Source organism: Lissotriton vulgaris, chromosome 10 (genome assembly GCF_964263255.1).
Source record: "Lissotriton vulgaris chromosome 10, aLisVul1.2, whole genome shotgun sequence".
Classification (NCBI taxonomy): Eukaryota; Metazoa; Chordata; class Amphibia; order Caudata; family Salamandridae; genus Lissotriton; species Lissotriton vulgaris.
The window spans coordinates 105,211,565-105,232,063 of record NC_141698.1 but is presented as its reverse complement, the minus strand read 5'-3'; the positions used below and the strand labels follow the sequence as shown (position 1 = coordinate 105,232,063).

General features: G+C 45.4%; 1 protein-coding gene across 2 annotated transcripts in view; it reads left to right on the top strand.

Moving 5' to 3' along the window:
- Window positions 1-20,499, top strand: part of MAD1L1 (mitotic arrest deficient 1 like 1) — a 2,106,297-nt gene that overhangs the window by 567,272 nt on the left and 1,518,526 nt on the right. The window lies entirely within an intron of this gene.

The following is a 20,499-nucleotide window of genomic DNA, read 5'->3' as shown; positions in this document are numbered from 1 at the left end:
CGCGTTCCCTCCGTTCCCGTTGATTCCGCGCATCCTGCGCAAGATGAGACTGGAACCGTGCCGGATCATAATGATTGCTCCAACCTGGCCAAGGCAGGCGTGGTTTTCAGACCTCCTTCAATTGTCGAGGGGCGACAACATCCAGCTACCGACATTTCAAGACCTCATCTCCATGGAGAAAGGACAGATTCTGCATCCGGATCTACGCTCTCTAAAGTTGTCCGCATGGAACCTCACGAGCGTGAATTTCAGGACCTAACTATTTCGCAAGAGTGCAGGCATATCCTCTCACAAGCGAGAGCTGTATCCACGAACAAAACATATACAGCAAAATGGACCCGGTTCTGCCACTGGTGCAACAGACAAAGCTTGCATCCTTTCGAGGTTCAGCCTGAGGGTATCCTGCCTTACCTGCTCTTACTATCAAAGTCAGGCCTTTCGCATGCTTCAGTCAAGGTGCACCTAGCAGCAATATCAAGATTCAGGCGAAAGCCAAACGAACCATCTCTCTGGTCATCCAGGGTAATAAAGGAATTTATCAAGGGTCTTTTTCGAGTCTTTCCACCCATCCAACGACCACCTGTACCGTGGCACCTGAATACAGTGCTATCACAGCTTATGAGGCCACCCTTTGAGCCCATACATAAGGCAGACTTGCAGTTCCTGTCCTGGAAAACAGCCCTCCTTCTCGCCTTAACATCTGCAAGGAGGGTTAGCGAGATCCAAGCCTTTTCAGTGGAGGAACCCTTCTTACAATTCCGTCAGGACAGGGTTATACTGAGAACTAATCCTACCTTTATTCCCAAGGTGGCGACGTCTTTTCACCTGAACGAACCCATTATTCTACCTACTTTCTTCAGCAAGCCCTCATCGGAGGCAGAAAGAGCCTTACACTCTCTAGACATTTCAAGATGCCTAAAGTTCTACATTGAGAGGACAAAGCCGTTCCGTAAGTCTAAGCAATTGTTCATCGCATTTGAAGGGCAGAGAAAAGGTCTTTCATTGTCGAGACTGAGTATTGCTAGATGGATATCCTCAGCTATCCTGAAATGTCATAACAAAGCGGGGAAGCCGCTACATTCTAAAGTGCAGGCGCATTCAACGAGGAAGATGGCAACCTCGATGGCCTTGTTCGCAGGAGTGGCACTGCCAGATATCTGCAGGGCAGCAACGTGGAAGAGTGTCCACTCGTTCACAAAACACTACTGTCTAGACACTGCGTGGAAGGAGGACACGGCAGTGGGTCAAGCTGTTCTGAAGCGTCTATTCCAGTAAGGTATGGCCTAATGGCATATTGTTTTTTGTTATACAGTACTTTGATGTGTAATTACATGCATTTATAGTATTGCTGATGTTTTTCATAGCTATTATTAGGTCATTGCTTTGCGGCAGAGCTTCCTTCTAGGTTCTGTCCTGGAAACGCTACGGATATGGTGAGCACTGCTTACTACTCTGATACAAGCATGTGAATCTATGAAAGATGTAATACTGGAGAAGGAATTAGTTACTTACCTGTACACTATAGTTCTCCAGTATTATCTTTCATAGATTCACATGCGCCCGCCCGCCTCCCCGTTTCTCAGGCAGATCTTGTTCTCGGAATTTATCCTTGTCTCTCACTCGGGGACGGAAATCTGAGGCAGGAAGCTGCTGCTGGGGAGTGTGAGGGCAGGGCAGCAATTCTGATTGGCTAGCTTTTGGACCAAAACAAAGACATGGTCTGGTTACCAAAAAATACAGCCCCTATGGGGATTTTCTATGCAGTTTTTCTTCTCTATGATACTGCTTGGTCATTCTGTTACCGTGAGACTCCCACCATGACGACGGGGAAGATACAAGCATGTGAATCTATGAAAGATAATACTGGAGAACTATAGTGTACAGGTAAGTAACTAATTCCTTACTAACCATGATTGTAGTGTGCATGCTTTTACCTAGCAAATATATACAAATACATTAAAAATGCTTTTACTTCGCAGTTAATTATTATGCATACCGTTACAATGTGTTATTGGTACTTTAAACTACAAATTTATTGTCCTAGTAACCTATCCCCTGGCACGCACCCTAAACCCTAAAAATACCCACTACACTCCAAAACCCTATCTCATCTTGACCCCTAAAAATATCACAGCACCCCAAAACCTAAACGCACCCTGGATCCCTAAAAATACCCCAGTACCCCAAAACCTAAATGCACCCTGAACCCCAAAAATACCCCAGCACCCCAAAACCTTAAACACACCCTGAACTCTAAAAATACCCCCACACCCCAAAACCCTATCCCACCCTGAACCCTAAAATATCCCCCACACCCCAAAACCCTCTCACCCTGACCCCTAAAAATATTCCAGCACCCCAAAACCTAAACACACCCTGAACCCCAAAAATACCCCAGGACCCCAAAACCTTAAATGCACCCTGAGCCCTAAAAATACCCCAGCACCCATAGACCTAAATGCACAGAGCCCTAAAATTACCCCCTACACCCTAACCAACCCTGACCCCTAAAGTTACCCCCAGCACCCCAAAACCTAGACGCACCCTGAACCCCAAAAATACCCCAGGACCCCAAAACCTTAAATGCACACTGAACACTAAAAATACCCCCTACACCCCAAAACCCTAACCCACCATGACCCTTAAATACCCCTGTGCACAGTTACTCCATTATGCGTAGTAAGTGCATGCTAAGTAATGGCATCTGCGAACTAAAATATGCATAGTAATGGTAATACGAAGTAATGACCGCATAGTAATGGTAGAATATCCTTAGAGTTGCTGCAAGTCCGTGTAAAGGAGTTGCGATTGCTTTTTAATTAGCCTATCACAGAGCACTTACTACTAGCTAAAATATCTCTAAGCACCTAAATAGGTGTACTCATGAAGACATGGAAGGTTGAGTCCACGATGCTGAGACTTCAAACTGTGAGCAGTCTTGACAATTATAAGATGAGAAAGAGGCCAAAAATGATGACTCACCAGCTACAGCCTCCCCTACGTCATTGAGCTCTCTAGGGATTCTGTGGTCACAGTGAAGGCCGGCACTGCTCCTCACTTAAAGGGCACCCGTTGGCCATATGAAATGTGGTCATCGAATCATTGTTGCCCTTCAAAGCTCATATCCCTTGCTAAAAAAATGTACGGTATGTTTATGGGAGCCGCTGCATAAAGCAAAACATTTGAGAGTGTTACTCCAGTAAATAATTGATCTTCCTGGAGTCACATATAATAAAAACACCCTTTCTTCGCTCCACGTCCCATAACCTGTTGTTAACCATCCCTCACTTGAGCACGCTTCTGTGTTGCCTCGAGTTCATCTTGAGGGATGGTCAGAAAACTGCAGGCAAAAGCATTTCTTTACTCATACTTGACTCAAATGCTTTAATGAAAAAATTAGTTTCATGGGTGAACTAACTTCCCCATCAGATTAGGGGTCTGTGAAGCGCTGCTGTAGGAAACGAGCCAGTGAACTGAAGATTGAAAGGATGCTGATCGCGTTGTGAAGGGCAATGAGCTAGTCTCTCAGTTGTGAATCAAATGGCCTGTTCTTTGAGAAGTTTGTGATCCAGAGATGGTTTTTAAGGCTCCCTCTGTAGAATGTGTTCTTGTGGACCTTTGTATGAACTGTGGGGGTAGGGGCGGCGTGGAGGGCCCATACCTAGATCATGAAAGGATCTTTATTCATTCGTATTGCTTGGAGGCAATTCACCAACTTTACGGCAAATCCCGGGTAAAAATGACCATAATAGCTTGGATAGAAATATTCAGACACTATACAGCAGGAGGTCATTAATTCTGTAAAATAGCAACTTTTTATTAACTCTGGAGGTCTAACAGACCGCATAGTATCAGGCCTAATATCTGCAGTCATTTCCAGAATTTTTTCCTCTGAATCGGCTCGTTAGAGCAGCGTGTTTTTAGAACAAGGACGTCTGCTTGATGGGGACTATTGAGGCAGTTGCTTGGAGCTGTGCACGGCTGCCTAGATGACAGGTTGAGTAGTGACATTCAGTGATATGACTGATAAAAATAATAATTTTATTTTATGGATCATTTGATAGAGCCTGGTCTACTTCAGCGCTTCATTTTCTCTCGTGTATAGCTTTTGATACAGCAAATCATATATCTCTTCGTCATATCTTAAGTCTCTCTTGGATGTATGGGCTTCTAAATGTAGTTTTTGTCATCCGCACTTGATTTAGAGGATGCATGTGTGAGAGCGGAACCCCAGCCACTTGGAATAAAGACCAGGACGATGGATGGTTCAGAAGACCGACGCAGAGCACACTATTGAGAATGATCAGTTATGAATTCCCAAAAGATTGAAATGCCACTGCTTTTTGAAAGCCACACAGCCGGAGAACTTTGAGGCATCGAGACGTGAGACTAACATCAAAGAGACAGGCCTACTGCGGGTGCTGTGTGCTGGATATGTGATGGGCAGTGAAAAGACATGTGCTCTTTTCTCATGAGCAGATTAAAGCCTGCCATGCCGGTGTCTGTGGAAACATCTATCTTGAAGATTCTTGTTCTCAGAATAGCATATTTAGTCTACTGTGCCGCCCCTGCTTCTCTTTGGTCCTGTACACTTAGGGACATAGCCTGGTCAATTAGATTGGCGGTGGGAGGGGGTGGGGTTGAGCTTCAAATTTCCCAACAGGCAGGCTGGGATATCTTGTTAAACACATATGAGAAGCAGGACATGAGCGGGTGATAAAGAGCAGTGGAAAGAGAGAGGAGGTTGAATTGTTAGGGGCACTTAAAACACAACATTTTTCAAACTAGTCAATATATTTTAAGACCCTCAAAACATCAGAGACGTATGGGTTTGTGTGTAAAAATCCCAGGAGAAATTCGGCACTCTTCATACCCGCCTGAAAGCCATTGTGCCCAACTATTTACTACAAAATACTTTTTGGGGGGGGATTTAACACCCCAAACGCCCCGACCTTAAAACTACGCCCCTTTTTACACTCCCCCCGGTTTACTGGTTGGTGAAAAAAAATTCTGTATCAGTTTATTCTTGTGTCTTCAATTTTGTTCCCTCTGCATACTTGTGCAGACCCTCACTCAGCTTTTTACTTTAGCCTTTAGACTTCTTCTCATTCACACTTGCAGTGTAAGACAGTCTTGTACACAAAGAAGTATAAACCAGGGATTGAAAGGAATACTTCCCTATCATACTTCCTTTCACTCAAGGAATCCGAGGTCACCGAAGCCATTCTGACAATAGAATTTCTCTCCCTAACCTGCCTCACCTTTCTCTCTCCCCCTCTTAGCTTATGTGATTCGTGTAGTGTAAATGTGCATGTACTTTGTGCTGTTTCAGCTGTTATGCTTAGTGGCACATGACAGATATTATAATGTTGAAAATATTCTTTAATGTTTGTCATGCATCCACCATTGTTGGTGCTGCCCTTTTGGTAATGATAAATGCACCTATGGATCAAATAGCTGTGCATTTAAACAATTTGTGGCGGTACACCTCCATAGGTGTACTGATTATTGTCTCTAACAGTTAACAACTCTTTATATGCAAAATATCTCGAAGCAAGGGGCTTCATGTTTAGTGACAACAGATGCACTTCTTGTGCTATTGTATTTTATTGTATTGTAATTGCATTTATATAGCGCTTACTACCCCATACGAGACGTCAAAGCTCTTTTTCGGCGAGTAGCACACTACTCCGGAACCCATAAAAGGATTAGTGGTAAATTAATATAGTGAAAATATGAAAGTAATTTTAGTGGATATGTTAGTCAGTTATTTGGATTGAGAAGGATAGTGGAGGGATAGAGAAAGGAAAGAGTTTGGATTTATATAGTGCTTGCTAATCATAGAGGGGGTTGAAGTGCTTTTTTTAGGCGAGTAGTACGATATTCTGGAACCCGTACAGTGTTAATTGTAGATTAGTATAGTGAAATATGAAAGTAATTTGAGTGTTGGAAATGTTAGTTATTTGGATTGAGAAGGGTAACGAAAGGGGTAGAAGAGGTAAAAAGGTTTGCATTTGTATAGCGCTTGCTACCCCTAATGAGGTTGAAGTGCTTATTTGGCGAGTAGCATCCTACTCTGGAAGCCATAAAGGATTAGTGGTGGATTAATATAGTGAAATATGAAATGTATTTGAGTGGTGGGCAGGTTAGTCTGTTATTTGGATTGAAAATGACAATGTAGGGTAGAAGGGAAGGATTTTTAATTTTTTTGGAGCTCTTAGCAGTAGAAGGAGGCTTGGGATGAGTAAAAGGGAGGTGGAGGGGGATGAGTCAGAAGGAGGGTTTAGAAAGGCCTGTTTTGGGTTATCTGAATAGTAAAAAGAGGTATTAGATGATGCAAGGAGGGGTGGAGTTGGAAGAGTCTCGAAAGGGTTACTTTGAGGACCATAGTAGTGGTATAGGGTTTGGCATGAATGAGAGAGTGGGGGTAATGGATATATTGATAGAGGTATGGGTTGAGAAATAGGCTAGTGCAGTGTTTCCCAAACTGGGGTCTGCGGACCCCCAGGGGTCCGTGACACATGCCCTGGGGGTCCGTAGGCAACAGTTTTAAAAGCACAGAAAAGTTTCTAGTATAATTAGCAGCTATAGAGCAACAATAAAAGTGTCAAGATCATGCCAGTGATTAATGTACCTGCTGGAGCGTGAGGAGAATTTTGTTTAGTGGCAGCTTTGACTTAACTAATGTAGCACAGAGGGTTAATGTGCCTACTGCAAAGAACGTGTAACATGCATTTTAAAACGCAGTATTTTATGTGCATAGGTTCTTGGTTACTGCTTTTGTCACAAAGATTCTTTCGTTACTGTTCACTTCACAGGTGTCAATTGTAATGTAGCAGAGGGGCCTATAAACTGTCATCAAAGAGCTGCTTGCAAACTGCATGGTACCAGTTAGTAACTTATGTTTTCCCCCGTTATTCATTATCCTGATGCTGCTAAAAAGGTTTATTTGGGTGGAAATACATTTTTAATGTTAAAGTAAGTGCTAGCCAGTGTGTTATGTTCTGAATCTTGTGTTTGTGCTTTTCCAGACCAAGCACTCTTTAAACATTTTATATACACACTGATTTACATGTATGATTCAATGTCTCTATATGTGTGTGATGTAAAGTGCTCTCGCATCCTACAATGGTATGAGAGATGCTATAAAACAAATGAAATGCATGTGACAGAGGGGCTATTACTTCAATATAAAATACTAAGGGCCAGATGTATGATCCGATTTTATATGTGCGAACGGGTTCGCGAACCCGTTTGCGCATGCAAAAACCTATTGGGCCATGTACATTACCTATTTCACGGGTCGCAATTTGTTTGCGACTCGCTAAATACGTTTTGCAACTTGCTATTTGGAAGGGGCATTTCCTTCTAAATAGCAAGTCTCAAAACCATGTACAAATATTTTGCGGTCGCAAAACATTCGCAATTACCACCTACTTCAAGTAGATGGTAATGCATTTGCAAATGGGAAGGGGTCCTCAGGGGACCCCTTCCCCTTTGCAAATACATGCAAAATTATTTTTTAAGGGCAGGCAGTGGTCCCAGGGACCTCTGCCTGCCCTTAGAAAATGAAACGAAAATGTTTAATTTCCTTTTTCTTTAAATGCATGGTAAATAGGCTACATTTTCTTTTTAAAACTGCTTTATTCAAAAGCAGTCCCAGACAGGGTGGCCTGCAGAGCCCAGCAGGCCACCATACCTTGGAGGGCTGGCATTCCCAATGGGCTCGCAAATTGCGAGAGGCTCATTAATATTAATGAACCTCACAATTTGCGACCCCATTGGAAATCCCAAACAGTCTTAAACACACTGTTGTACATTTCATTTAGCGACTCACAATTTGCCACTTGCCATGTGTCGCCAATTGCGAGGCGCTAAATGAAGTGGTCTTACATCTGGCCCCAAAATCCTTAGTACTTTGACTATTTGTTTTGTATGCACACGTGTGTATTTTTTTCGAATTACTGTTTTAATATTTGAAATTTAACCCATACAAATTGCTTGGGGGTCCCCAGCTTCCAGTGGTGACTCAATGGGGGTCCTCAGGAGTCAAAAGTTTGGGAACCACTGGGCTAGTGCATTCGAAAGAGCAGTAGAAAGAGGTTTTAGTTGAGTCGGAGTTGAGCTGAAGGATATATTGAGAGCGATATAGGGTGAAAATAGGGTAGTGCATTGGATATGCTTAGTTAGAAGACCAGTAATAAATTAGTAAAAGTAATAAATATATAGATACAAAAAAGATATAAATCCATAAGAACATGGAAGGTATATAGATGCATAAAGGAAGGTAGTATATGTAGATCAAAGATGCATTAAATAAACTCTGGCTTTCAAATGTTGTTGTACTTCAAATTACTTTTATTTATTTTTATATAAACATATATTTGTTTTGTGGATCACTAGTGACGCAATTGTAGATAAATAGTTATGGTAAAATGATTGTTATTTATGCAGTCACTTATTTACATGTTAAAAACATAGACTAATGCAACTATCAGTAATATATACATTGGTTAAGCAGAACTAATGAATATCTATATAAAATATTTATATTTATTTTAAACATAAGTATTCTACATCTTTATACAAAGCAATACACATAGTTACATATCTATAGTACAAATAAATGTTTATATACAGAGATACTGTATATTTATTGTTTTGTGTATGGTGGTTATGTTGGGAAGAGCCAATTCTTGAGTATTTTTCTGAAGATAAGGTGGTTACCTGTTGATCTTATGTTAGGGAGTAAAGAGTTCCATAGTTTGGCTGCTTGAACAGAGAATAATGTGCCACCCATGTTTTTTTCATGTATTTTAGGATTTTGAGGCAAGGTGCCACTCTAGAGCGGAGGTTCCTATGTTGAATGTGATATGTGAAAGTGTGGTTGAAAGAGCACAATTAAAAATGATCAATCACGTTTGATATAGTCTGGATACAGGAATATACATATGCTTCAGTTGAGCAGGGACACAGAAACTTTTTAGTCCTACTTGAATCCTGTAATCCAGGCGGATTATTGTAGATTATGGATGTTTCAATCTGTACAACTGTGTGTTAAATTCTATACTTCTAACTGGGTCTTCTTCAGGACAAAAAACAAAGTCTCTTGGTATCAGCGAACGTTCACTCGAATAATCAAGTGAGTTGAAAGGCGCCAAAAGATCACTACCCACGGTATATTAGGAGATGCGCAGACAACTTGGAATCAGCTTTTTAAAAAGCATGGAGCTTCGAAAACGTTGCAATCACAGGTAAAACACACTGGTATCTACAGACACGGAGCTAACAGTAACGTTTTTAATTGTCTGCACATCTCCTATTATCCTTGTTTATTCAACCGTACGCTCCCAGAAGTGTCTTTTTTTCTGTCCTAAAGAAGACCCGGGTAGAGGTATGAAATTTAACACAAAATGTCAAAACGTCAACAGCCTACATTAATTTACCTGCATTACATGCCTTGAGCTGGACTAAAAAGTTGTTGTGTGTACCTTCCCAACTAAAGTTTATGTGCATTCTTGTAGCCAGACTATACCAAATGTGATTGACCATTTTTGTGTTTTTTCGATCTGGCAGAACCGTAGTTATATGTATAGCAATTAGCCAAGGTTCTTAGGAACAGAGGGTGCCCCTGTTTTTTAATGGGCAATGAAGATACTGCATCCTTGGTGTTTTTAGCCTGGCTCTGAGTGACATACATTCAGCTGAGATTTATACAGTAGTTTATGGTGCTCTACGCAAGCTCCTGAGTTTTTTAGCTTTCTTGGTCTGAAACTGGCAAGGATCATTAGTGTCTCATGCAAACCAAACAAGCATTGGCAAACCCAATAGTTCTTGCCAACATAAGATCTATAGACTTTGTCAATATTTTTTCACCATGTTGCAGTGTTGCACAGTAGTGCGGCCACTGGGCAACTTAGAGAGCTATTGGCTTTGTCAATGTTTTTCTCCAATAGGCGAGGCTTACTGGCTTTCCCAATGCTTGTTTAGGTCTTGCCTGAGCCAGCGCATGTGTTGCTCTGGCGAGACATTTAGTGAGTGGGCTTTAAAAAGCCGACCACAGCTTTTTGGGTGGCATAGAGCGTGCGGTTACGCACAAAGACCAGCAGAGGCGCCATCTGGCTTTCCTCTCTCGTCATGGTGCGCGCACATCGCATAGCTCGCGGCACCCTTACTGTGCATGATCACTTTAGCGGCCGCGCCTCTGCTCACTGACGCTCACTTTCATTTTCTTCCCGCGGCCGCGTCACTTTCATTGGTTAAAATGTTTACCTTTTTAAGCTTTCCCTCGACAATTCCACAGCCCCCATTTTCTTTCACTTTCCGACACAAATTGATTAAAGTTCCATGTATTTTACAATAAAGTTATGCACACGGTACAGGGTAGAAGGATTTTTGCAATAAAAAAAGACTAGTTTGTCGGTTGTGTGACTGAGCAATTGTCTGCGTGCCTTCCACGAGTCAGCAACTATGTTATGTTCCATACATTTTTCTTTCCGGAGTTGAAAACATGTCTTCCCCACCCGTTTTGTGTCACTCCTACATGCTAACCAGCTAAACGCAGCCTTAAGTTTCCCTAATCCGTGCACTCCTACTTTCCCTCCAGTCCTGCCAGATGTTTATCCTATTCTTTTCATTAGTTTTCCAGCATAACTTTCCCTACCCACACAAGCTGGAACGTTGCTGGGTTGCCCATACCCTGGCAGTGAACACGTCACAGCTCTCCCACGCCCCAGGGAGCTGGACCACTGCTGGTCTCCCGCCCCCTTGGAGCGTCACAGCTCTCCCACACCTAGGGAGGGGGCAGCCAGACCAGCATTGCTGGGCTTCCACCCCATTGGAGCGGCACTGCAACCACTACTGGAAGCTAGGCTGTTTAAGCTCTAATTCCTCGCTGTTAGATAGTCACAATTTTGATCTCTCCCATGACCCCGTGGCTAATAACTAAAACCTTTCAGCTCTCCTATGCCTGGCGAATACAAGACTTAATTCCCTCACTGATTGTCAATAGAGGGTACATTTCTCCCATCCCTCTAATCAGTGTCACATTTCTCCCAGGCCTAACATCTACACTATCCTAGCTCTCTCAAAGCACAGCAACTAGACCGTTTTAGCTCTTCTACCCTGATAGGTCTTCACAGCAATATTTCCCTCCCTAGGGCCTCTAGGCTTTAATTGCTCTATCCACCGTCTCTATAGCTGCTAAACCTTAGCTTCTGCTTTTATCCTCCCCATGTGTAACCCATCTAAAGAGTATCTATTTTAGAACTCACAGAAGAGAAACTGGCTCATCAGTGTGCCTCTGTTATTTAACTTGTACATTCTTTTGGTAGCACTAGATTGTCCAATCAAGCTTGCTTATAGGAGGGTTTTCCTATACTAATGTTGTATGTTACTGTGTGTGACATTGTATCTCTACCACGGCTGGGGATTCTGAAATCGGAAAGCCTGCGTTCAACTCCACTGATGTTGTCAGTAGAATGTTGATGTGAGGATGTCAAACCGTTTTGGAAAAGGAGAGTTCATATGTGGAAGCAGGAGTGCATGTGTCAGGATGCAACACTAGATCTCAGGAAATCTGGGAGGAGCCTCTGAGGTAACATTTAATAACGCAAAGCTTCTCCTGGGCTATGCTGAGTGAGGTACCAGTTCTTGAAACCCCACAGCCTGTATCAGAGGGGACATTGCCCCGGTCTGCTCCCTGGTGTACTTTTAACTGGGTGCACGGAGCGTTGATACTACACTGAATGCGCTGCCCCATATGCAGAGGCCAATTAGCACCAGCCCTTAGTGCAGCATATTTGGTGAAAGACAGACCGGCTGTTTGAAGTTGCTGATCATCCTTTCACTGTGCATGCAGTAACTCGCCTTGCAAATAAAATGAGTTGGAGATCCCCTTAAAGAGTTTCTAAAATAAAACAAGCATTGGCATAGCCAATAGGTCTCGCCTTTAGGACCTTACAAGTATTTAGTTATGCAGCACAATATCCTTACTGCAACAACATTAACTGGTGCATGTCTAAACACTTCTAAGGTCCAAAGGTGATACCTATTGGCTATGCCAATGCTTGTTTTAATGGTGGGGCTAGCTGCAGCGCAGTCTGTGGGCTGCTGTCTCCCCCTTCCTCTGCCCCTTCTCCTCAGGGCATTGGAAATAAAAGACGGAGTTGGGGAATCAGGGGTGCTAAATGAGTTGCCTAATCGGCATTTATTTCTGGGAACAAGTCACCCAGTACCAGAGCCCGTTCGTAATGTTCAAGGCATGGCGAGCGATCGAGACATGGAAAGGGATCAGGTGTCGCGGTTTCGCCAGAGCTGTGGACTTGGGAAACTCTGGAACCACATGCTAGTTTACGCGTTGGCTCAACCTCTTGTGATTCTAGGCAAATGACTACATGTGCTTGTGCTTAAAAAAAAAAAGCTTGAGGGCAGCCTTCTGCAATGTAACTGATGCGCATGTAAATAGCCGCAATACATGCCGGCACGAGTTTTTGGCATGCAAGACTGCAATTTCTTTTTTGAAATGTACAATGTTGAATTGAAAACCCAGCACTTACACAACAGCTTGACCGGTTCTCATGTAAAGAGCTACAGTATGTGCCCCCACACAAAAAACAAAAAAAGGATATGTTGGGTATGAAACCAGAAACAAGAATGGCCGCCAAAGTGAAAGTAAATCATGTAGTAAATTAATTAAACAAGCGCGGTCCCCAAAGTGAAAGCGGACTGCGCTACAAATAATAACAAACACGGAAGAGTGGGAGCAAACATGGAGCGCAGGCTGCAAATAAAAATAGGCAGCTAAAGAGGAGTGTTGGGGCGGGCACAGGAATGCAGCTGCCGCCCTGCGCGCTGCTGCTCGCTACCGAGAGCAAAACGCTGTGGGAGTCAACATTGCAAAAATGGGTGGGACATGCACCCGTCTTTATCCATTTGCGTGCTTTCATTCTTGAAAGACGCACGCAAAAAGCCAATCCTATGTGTTTCAACCTTTCACCTGCTAAAGCAGCCGAAGAGTCTTGGCAGCACAACTATTACTTAAGACGTTTAACCATGAATAGCTTTACTTTAAATTGTTAAAATAAAATCACTTTTATCAACCACGTCCTTTATTGTTAGGTGGGACTGAAGATTGTGATGATCACTAACCTCTTTCCTAGAGCAATTAGTCGGGAAAATTGCAGCTGTATCACTTTATATTATGCTGTGCAGCTCGGGGAGGTGAGCCAGAGTGCTGGCTGTCCACTGTATCCTCTTTGCTGTTTCTGTGGCTCTTGCTTCCCTCCATTGATGGTAGCTTCTGTCTTCTCCTTTATGGGCACTCTGTGCCCTTTACAGATGTAGTGCCTCTTCTTGGCTGTGTACGTTTCTGAGTATTGGTCACAGACTGTATCCTCTTTGCTTTTTCTGGGGCTTCCCTCCGGTTGTATCCTACTTGTTTACCCCACCTCCTTGTTGTTTATCTTACTCATACGCCTTTGACAGGTTCTTCTGTCTCCTGTATTGATAATGCTTTCACTTTCTACCATCATGCACATACTACTTTCAAAGTGTAATTTGCCCAAGGTGCTGAAGTAGAACTTGGAAATTACTACGAAAAACGACATTTAGTCATAAATTGTATATGAGAACCTGGATGGAAAAGACATCCACTATACTTTGTGGTGATGCAGGTGCCACACACCTGACTCTCCGTGCGGTTGACACCCAGTCTTCTGGACCTTCAATTTTTCTCTTGAAAGTAGTCAATCTTTTGACAATGTATTCACTGTCTGTCCCTCCTCCGAGCCTCCCACCTGCTCATTACAGCTATAAATTCACACACTTGCCCTGTCAGAATGTCCTCTTTCTTTGGTGACAGTCCTTCGCTTCATCTGATGGTGTACTCTTTCTTGCCTTTATCACTTCGGCTGACGGTCTCCCCACTGCTCTTGGTTTCAGGAGTTCTCAAATTCCTCATATTTACACAGATTGTAATACTTCCCTGAAAATATGGTTTCTCTATTCCCTCCCTTGGTGCAGGCTCTTGCCATTTCTTTGGTGACACTTTTTAGGTATGCTCTTGTTTTTGTCCATTAGCTGTGCATTACCTCTTCCTGCCACAACCCTGGTGGTACTCCTTCCTTGAAACAGGCTGTCTTTCCCCTCTCTTGATGCAATTTATTATCTTGCTTTGTTGCTGCCTCTCTATCCCCCCTTGTGACGTGGCCTTTTCTGCTCCCCTCCCTCTTACGCGCCTCTCTTCCCTGATGCTTTATTTCTGTTCCCTTCTCTTTAGGTGGCCTTTGTATCCTCTATATTCGTGCCGGCTGTGTCCTGGAGTGCCGGGACCCCCTCTGTCCTCCTGCAGTGCCAGGGCTCTCTGTCCTCTGGCAGTGCCGGGACCCTCTTTGTCCTCTGCCGGGACCCTCTTTGTCCTCTGCCGGGACCCTCTTTGTCCTCTGCCGGGACCCTCTTTGTCCTCTGCCGGGACCCCTCTCTGTCATTTGCCGGGACCCCTCTCTGTCCTCTGCCGGGACCCCTCTCTGTCCTCTGCCGGGACCCCTCTCTGTCCTCTGCCGGAACCCTCTCTGTCCTCTGCCGTGACCCCTCTCTGTCCTCTGCCGTGACCCCTCTCTGTCCTCTGCCGGGACCCCTCTCTGTCCTCTGCCGGGACCCCTCTCTGTCCTCTGCCGGGACCCCTCTCTGTCCTCTGCCGGGACCCCTCTCTTTCCTCCTGCAGTGCCGGGACCCCTCTCTGTTCTCCTGCAGTGCCGGGACCCCTCTCTGTCCTCCTGCAGTGCCGGGGCCCCTCTCTGTCCTCCTGCAGTGCCGGGGCCCCTCTCTGTCCTCCTGCAGTGCCGGGGCCCCTCTCTGTCCTCCTGCAGTGCCGGGGCCCCTCTCTGTCCTCCTGCAGTGCCGGGGCCCCTCTCTGTCCTCCTGCAGTGCCGGGGCCCCTCTCTGTCCTCCTGCAGTGCCGGGGCCCCTCTCTGTCCTCCTGCAGTGCCGGGGCCCCTCTCTGTCCTCCTGCAGTGCCGGGGCCCCTCTCTGTCCTCCCTCAACCTGTCCGACCATGTCCTGATCTCGGAGGGCACTGCGAGACAGCTGCAGTGGTGGCTCACGGACCGCGATAGGGTCAGCGGCAGATGCCTCTCCCTTCCCCAATCGGGGCACGTAGTTGTGACGGACGCGTCCCTCCAGGGCTGGGGAGGCAACATGGGAGAGGCGGCGATCAGAGGCCTCTGGTCTCCGGCAGAGTCCCGGCTCCATATCAACCTTTTGGAGCTGCGGGTGATTCGTCTAGCACTGAAGGCATTCCTCCCCTCTGTCCGGGGGAGTGTAGTGCAGGTGATCACGGACAACACCACCGCCATGTGGTACTGCAACAAACAGGGCGGGGTGGTGTCGTGAACCCTCTGCCAGGAGGCTCTGCGCCTCTGGCAATGGCTGGAACATCAGGGCGTGACCCTGGTGGTTCAACACCTGGCAGGTTCTCTGAACGCCAGGGCGGACTAACTCAGCCGCCGGTGCATGATGGATCATGAATGGCGTCTGAACTCGGACGTGGCGCAAGGCCTCTTTCAGCAGTGGGGAGAGCCTTGGTTAGATCTATTCGCCATCGAAGAGAACGCGCAATGTCATCAGTTCTGTGCGTTGGAATTTCCAAGGCGGCACTCGCTCGGAAACGCTTTTCGTCGCGAGTGGAGTTGCGGTCTGTTGTACGCCTTTCCGCCTATAACACTCCTGCCCAGAGTGCTGAAGAAGATCAGGCGCGACCGGGCACAAGTCAACCTTGTGGCTTGGAACTGGGCACAAAGGTACTGGTATCCCGAGCTACTCAGTATGTCAGTCGATCCTCTGCCTCTTCAGGAGGACCTTCTGTCGCAGCAGCAGCAGCAGGGGACGGTCCTCCACCCGAACCTGTCCAGTCTCACCCTCCATGCTTGGCGATTAAGCGGCGGCAGTTGAGTCCATTTGACTTGCCTCCTGAAGTTTGTAATGTGATTCTGGCAGCCAGGCGTCCCTCCACAAAATTGGTATACGCCTGCAGGTGGAACAAATTTGTGGCATGGTGCACAGCAAAGGCTGTGGATCCCCTTTCTGCCCCTCTTTCAGAGGTTCTCCTCTTTCTTCTCTCTTGCCCAGCAGGGCTCTGCTCTGGGCACTATCAAGGGTTACCTCTCTGCTATTTCCGCCTTCTTAAGGCTCCCAAATCAGCCCTCTTTGTTCAAGTCCTCAGTTGTAAATAGGTTTTAGGGCATCACTCATATGTTTCCTCCTGTTCCTTTCGTGATGCCTCAGTGGGACTTGAACCTTGTTCTGAGCTATCTGATGTGCGCTCCTTTTGAGCCACTTCATAACTGTCCTCTTCGTCTCCTTACTCTGAAGACTGCATTCCTGGTTGCCATCACCTCCGCCAGGAGGGTGCGTGAGCTCCAGGCTCTTTTCTCTAAACCTCCCTTCCTTCTGTCCATCCGGACAAAGTTGGGTTGCGGACGCGACCCTCTTTCCTCCCCAAAGTAGTCACAGCCTTCCACATCGGGCAGTCCATCACCTTGCCCACCTTCTTTCCGCTTCTGCATCCCTCAAAAGAGGAAGAGAGGCTCCACCGTCTGGACCCAAAATGTGCACTTTAATTAGATTTGGATCGCACATGCCAGTTCCGGGTGGATTACCAACTCTTTGTTGGTTACGAGGGCGCTAAGAAAGGTCGGGCAGTGCACAAGCGGACCATCTCTTGGTGGGTCGTGTTGTGCATCAAGGTATGCTACTCTTTGGCTAAAAGAGCCTCCTGTTGGGCTGAGGGCCCATTCCACTCGGGCCACGGTGGCTACTACTGCCCTGGGCCGCGGAGTCCCCTTGCAGGACATCTGTCAGGCAGCTACGTGGGTCTCGCTGCGCACGTTTGCAAGACACTACTGCCTGGACAGCCAAGTCCGGAGAGATGGCATTTTCAGCCGTTCGGTTCTCCAGGACTTTCTGGTGTGATCATTGGTTCGCAGACCCACCACCGGGGCTGGTATTGCTGGGGTATCTATTCTAAGGTAAGGAATCTAATACTAACCTGTTTCTTTCAGATTCACTAGTTACTTACCTTCGGTAACTATATATCTGTAAGAAACAGTAGTTGGTATTAGATTTCTTACCACCCCACCCATCCTACCCGTTCTGCGAACCGATATCTAGGGTTAAGGTCATCCCCTTTCAGGGCCCAAGTTTCATGGCACCAGTGTTGGTTTTTATTATGGCTCTGCGTTTCTGGCGCGGAAAAGCTATGTATAAGAACTGACGTCAGAGCACGAGGGCGGCGTCTAAGTACTCCGGCGACGTCATCCCGGCGCCAACGACGCTGACTGACGCGGAGCCGCAGACGACGCCTACCGGCGCGCAAGGGTACTGCTACGCAAAAGTTTCCGGATCTAGTCTGACGCCTGGGGATATTCTAAGGTAAGGCATTGAATACTAACTACTATTTCTTACGGATATATCGTTACCGAAGGTAAGTAGCTTGTGCATTAGGTCGTTCAGAAAGAATGGGGAACGGACTTAAGGTATTAAGGGAGGGTTTCAGTGCAGAGTGGAAGGGTGCTAGAGTGTTCTCACAGGAATATCAGGGAAGCAATGGGAGACGGAGTGTAATGAGGTTTTAAATAATTTGAATCTAATTTGAACAACCTAGTTTGTTCTAGTTTCCATGTTGCTATGCATATATTCTTTTGTGAAATATTAATATGTGGTTGCGAATACAGCCACTTTGTTCTGAAAATACATGCACAAATAAAACCATTTACGACTTAACTATTAAGATTTCACTGTATTTTTATTACATAGCAATTTCTTTGCTGCTTATGATTTGATGAAAGGAAAATTCACAGTTCGGCTGAGGTATAATATATTGTTTGATTGGTGGGGTGGAATGGTGCCAAGATAGACCAATATCTATTAATCTGCTTTACTGTTGCAAAAAGCACATGAAATAAGGTTTGATAGGATTTCAAATAACCCGTAAACCAGTTACTTTCTACTTTTCATAGGGCTATAGGGCCAAAGAAATAAGTGATAATTGTGTGCAATTATTGACCATCTTTTTCAGAAAAGTTTGGTACTGTGCACCGTTTATAGTATTGGCCATTGAAATGGCACTGTCGTTGAAATACGGACTGTGCTTAGATGCGGTTGTGAAGTTTGAACATGTGCATTAGGGAGTGACCAGTTGGTTTTAATTGTTGTGCATTCACTAGAGGTGGTATGTGGTGCATTATAGCTCGGGTTGGGACAGCTCGGGTTGGGACTGTCTTCCACAAGGACTGTGCCATCTTCCCCAGTTGTCAGTATGACCCAACCTGTAAAACAACAGACCATAAGCTGTAGTTGCTGCTATGGGGAAGTAGTGGCGGGGCGAAGGGGAAGGAGGGTGGAATTAAGAAAAAAGAAAAATTCACTTACGTGCCAGCCGCCGCATCTCCTCCGTCCTCTTCGGTTGATGCAGGAAGCAGACTCTCCTAGCCAATCACGCCGCTGCTGTCACCAGCATGATAGCAGCATCATGATTTGTCTGAGCACTGTGGTTCGGCGCTCAGACAGGCAATGGGAGCCTGTGCATGTTCTCCACCCAGGTTGTTCAGTACAGCCGAGTGGAGGACATGCTAAGTGCGCATGACTGGCTGGCCTGCCCAGGACGCCCGACCAAACTGTCATGCGCACTTAGAAAGTTCTCACCACTCTTCCCTGTGGTCTGTGGGTAGACCCGCCCTGCACTTCAGAGCCTTCTGAAAACTGAAATGATAACATGGTGTTATAATCATTTTATTTTTCCTGTGGGGCGACGCTCCTCCGTCTTAGTGGAAGAGCTGCTCCTGACCATAGGTTCAAATTGGGCGTGCGTTTTCGACTAGCTAAGTTTTTTAGAACAGTCTTGGTAAAAAAAGGTGCATCTGGGTACAGTTGCAGCAGGAGTAGTTTTGATTTTTATGTGGCATAAACTGTACAAAGTGAGATTGCTTTTTGAAGTTGCTCACCTCGTTGCTGTGTCCCTGTCAGTTTTCACATTGAGTTACGAAATGCAAAGTTCCGTCCTGCTACTATTGTGTCCTCGCACATGGCAGTGTGGGACCCCGCTGGCACTGTACCGTCTACACAACATTATCCATTGGTGCCTGGGCCATCTTAAGGTGCTCAGGTGCGGCGTTAATTAGCCTGGTTCTGGTGACATCTGAAGAGAGAGAGGATGCACTGGGTTATTAAATAAGAGAACTCCAATAATATACCCCTGATGTGCCAGGAGTGAACAGCTGTTGTGTATCATAGGATTGGGCACACTTGATCTTTTTGATTAAATTGCAATCCTGAATGAATTCCTGTTTGCCCAAGAAATGCTGATTTCGGAAGGCGACTAGGGGGCTGAGCCGCCTCTCATACTGGAAGCTTGTCATGAAAAGCCAAGGGTTAAAATAAACCTTTGCTGCAAGAAGTGCAGAAACCTAGGCACATCATGTTGTGTATTCGCACAAGTGTATCAGGTACTTATGGGAGTCTTTATCATTCAGTGATCTCACCAAAGTGTCCACATAGGTGGTGGATCAAACTTTGCGATTGCCCTGATTCAGTGTTTTTGCTAACCTTAGAGAATAAACCAGTTAGAAATGTGTTTGAACCAAATGATCTTGTTTCCCTAGCTGCATTAAAATTGCATTCATATAGCGCTTACTACCCCTGACGAGGCGTCAAAGCACTTTTTCGGCAAGTAGCACACTACTCCGGAACCCATATCTGATTAGTGTTGAATTAGTATAAGGAAAAATTAAATTCATTTGAGCAGTGGACATGTTAGGCCTTTATTAGGATTGAAACGGGTAGTGAGGGATAGAAGATGATATGGTTTGAATTTATGTAGCAAGCCTGATGGGGTGTTAAATATACTTTTCGGCAGGTAATGCGCTACTCTGGAACCCAAGCAGGAATATTGGGGAAATTAGTATAGGGGAATATGAAATTAATTTAAGGTGTGGACATGCAAGTTTGTTGTTTGTATAGAAAAAGGATAGTGGAGGGACCGAAGAGGGAAGGGTTTGTATTTACATAGTGCTTGATGAGATGTTGAAGCGCTTTTTGGCGGCTAGCAATCTACTGTGTGTAGTCTTAAAAGGCATATTCCCAAACCAGTGTTGTTAGTTTTGTTAGGGCGAGAATGGGGGCGGGGCTACTGTAAGACCCAGAACTTTATTTTAAGATCATTTGCTTAGCTGAACAGTCCGTGTTACAGATTATCACTATGTGGCGCTGCCAACATACTGTGGTTGTTGAAAAAATCACTTTTCATCTCATATAGAGTGACACAAGAGGCTCAGTGAGATGGGTACCTCTGGGAATACCTTGCTTTCGTGTAATTGAATAGATTTGGCGACTGAGGGCATGCGTTGATCCAGATGCAAATGTAAGAGAGAGCAGTGCGTTCCATCAGTGTCTGGCAGATGTTGAAACTTCTAGCTTGAACACCCTTAGCCCTTAAACATTTGACGA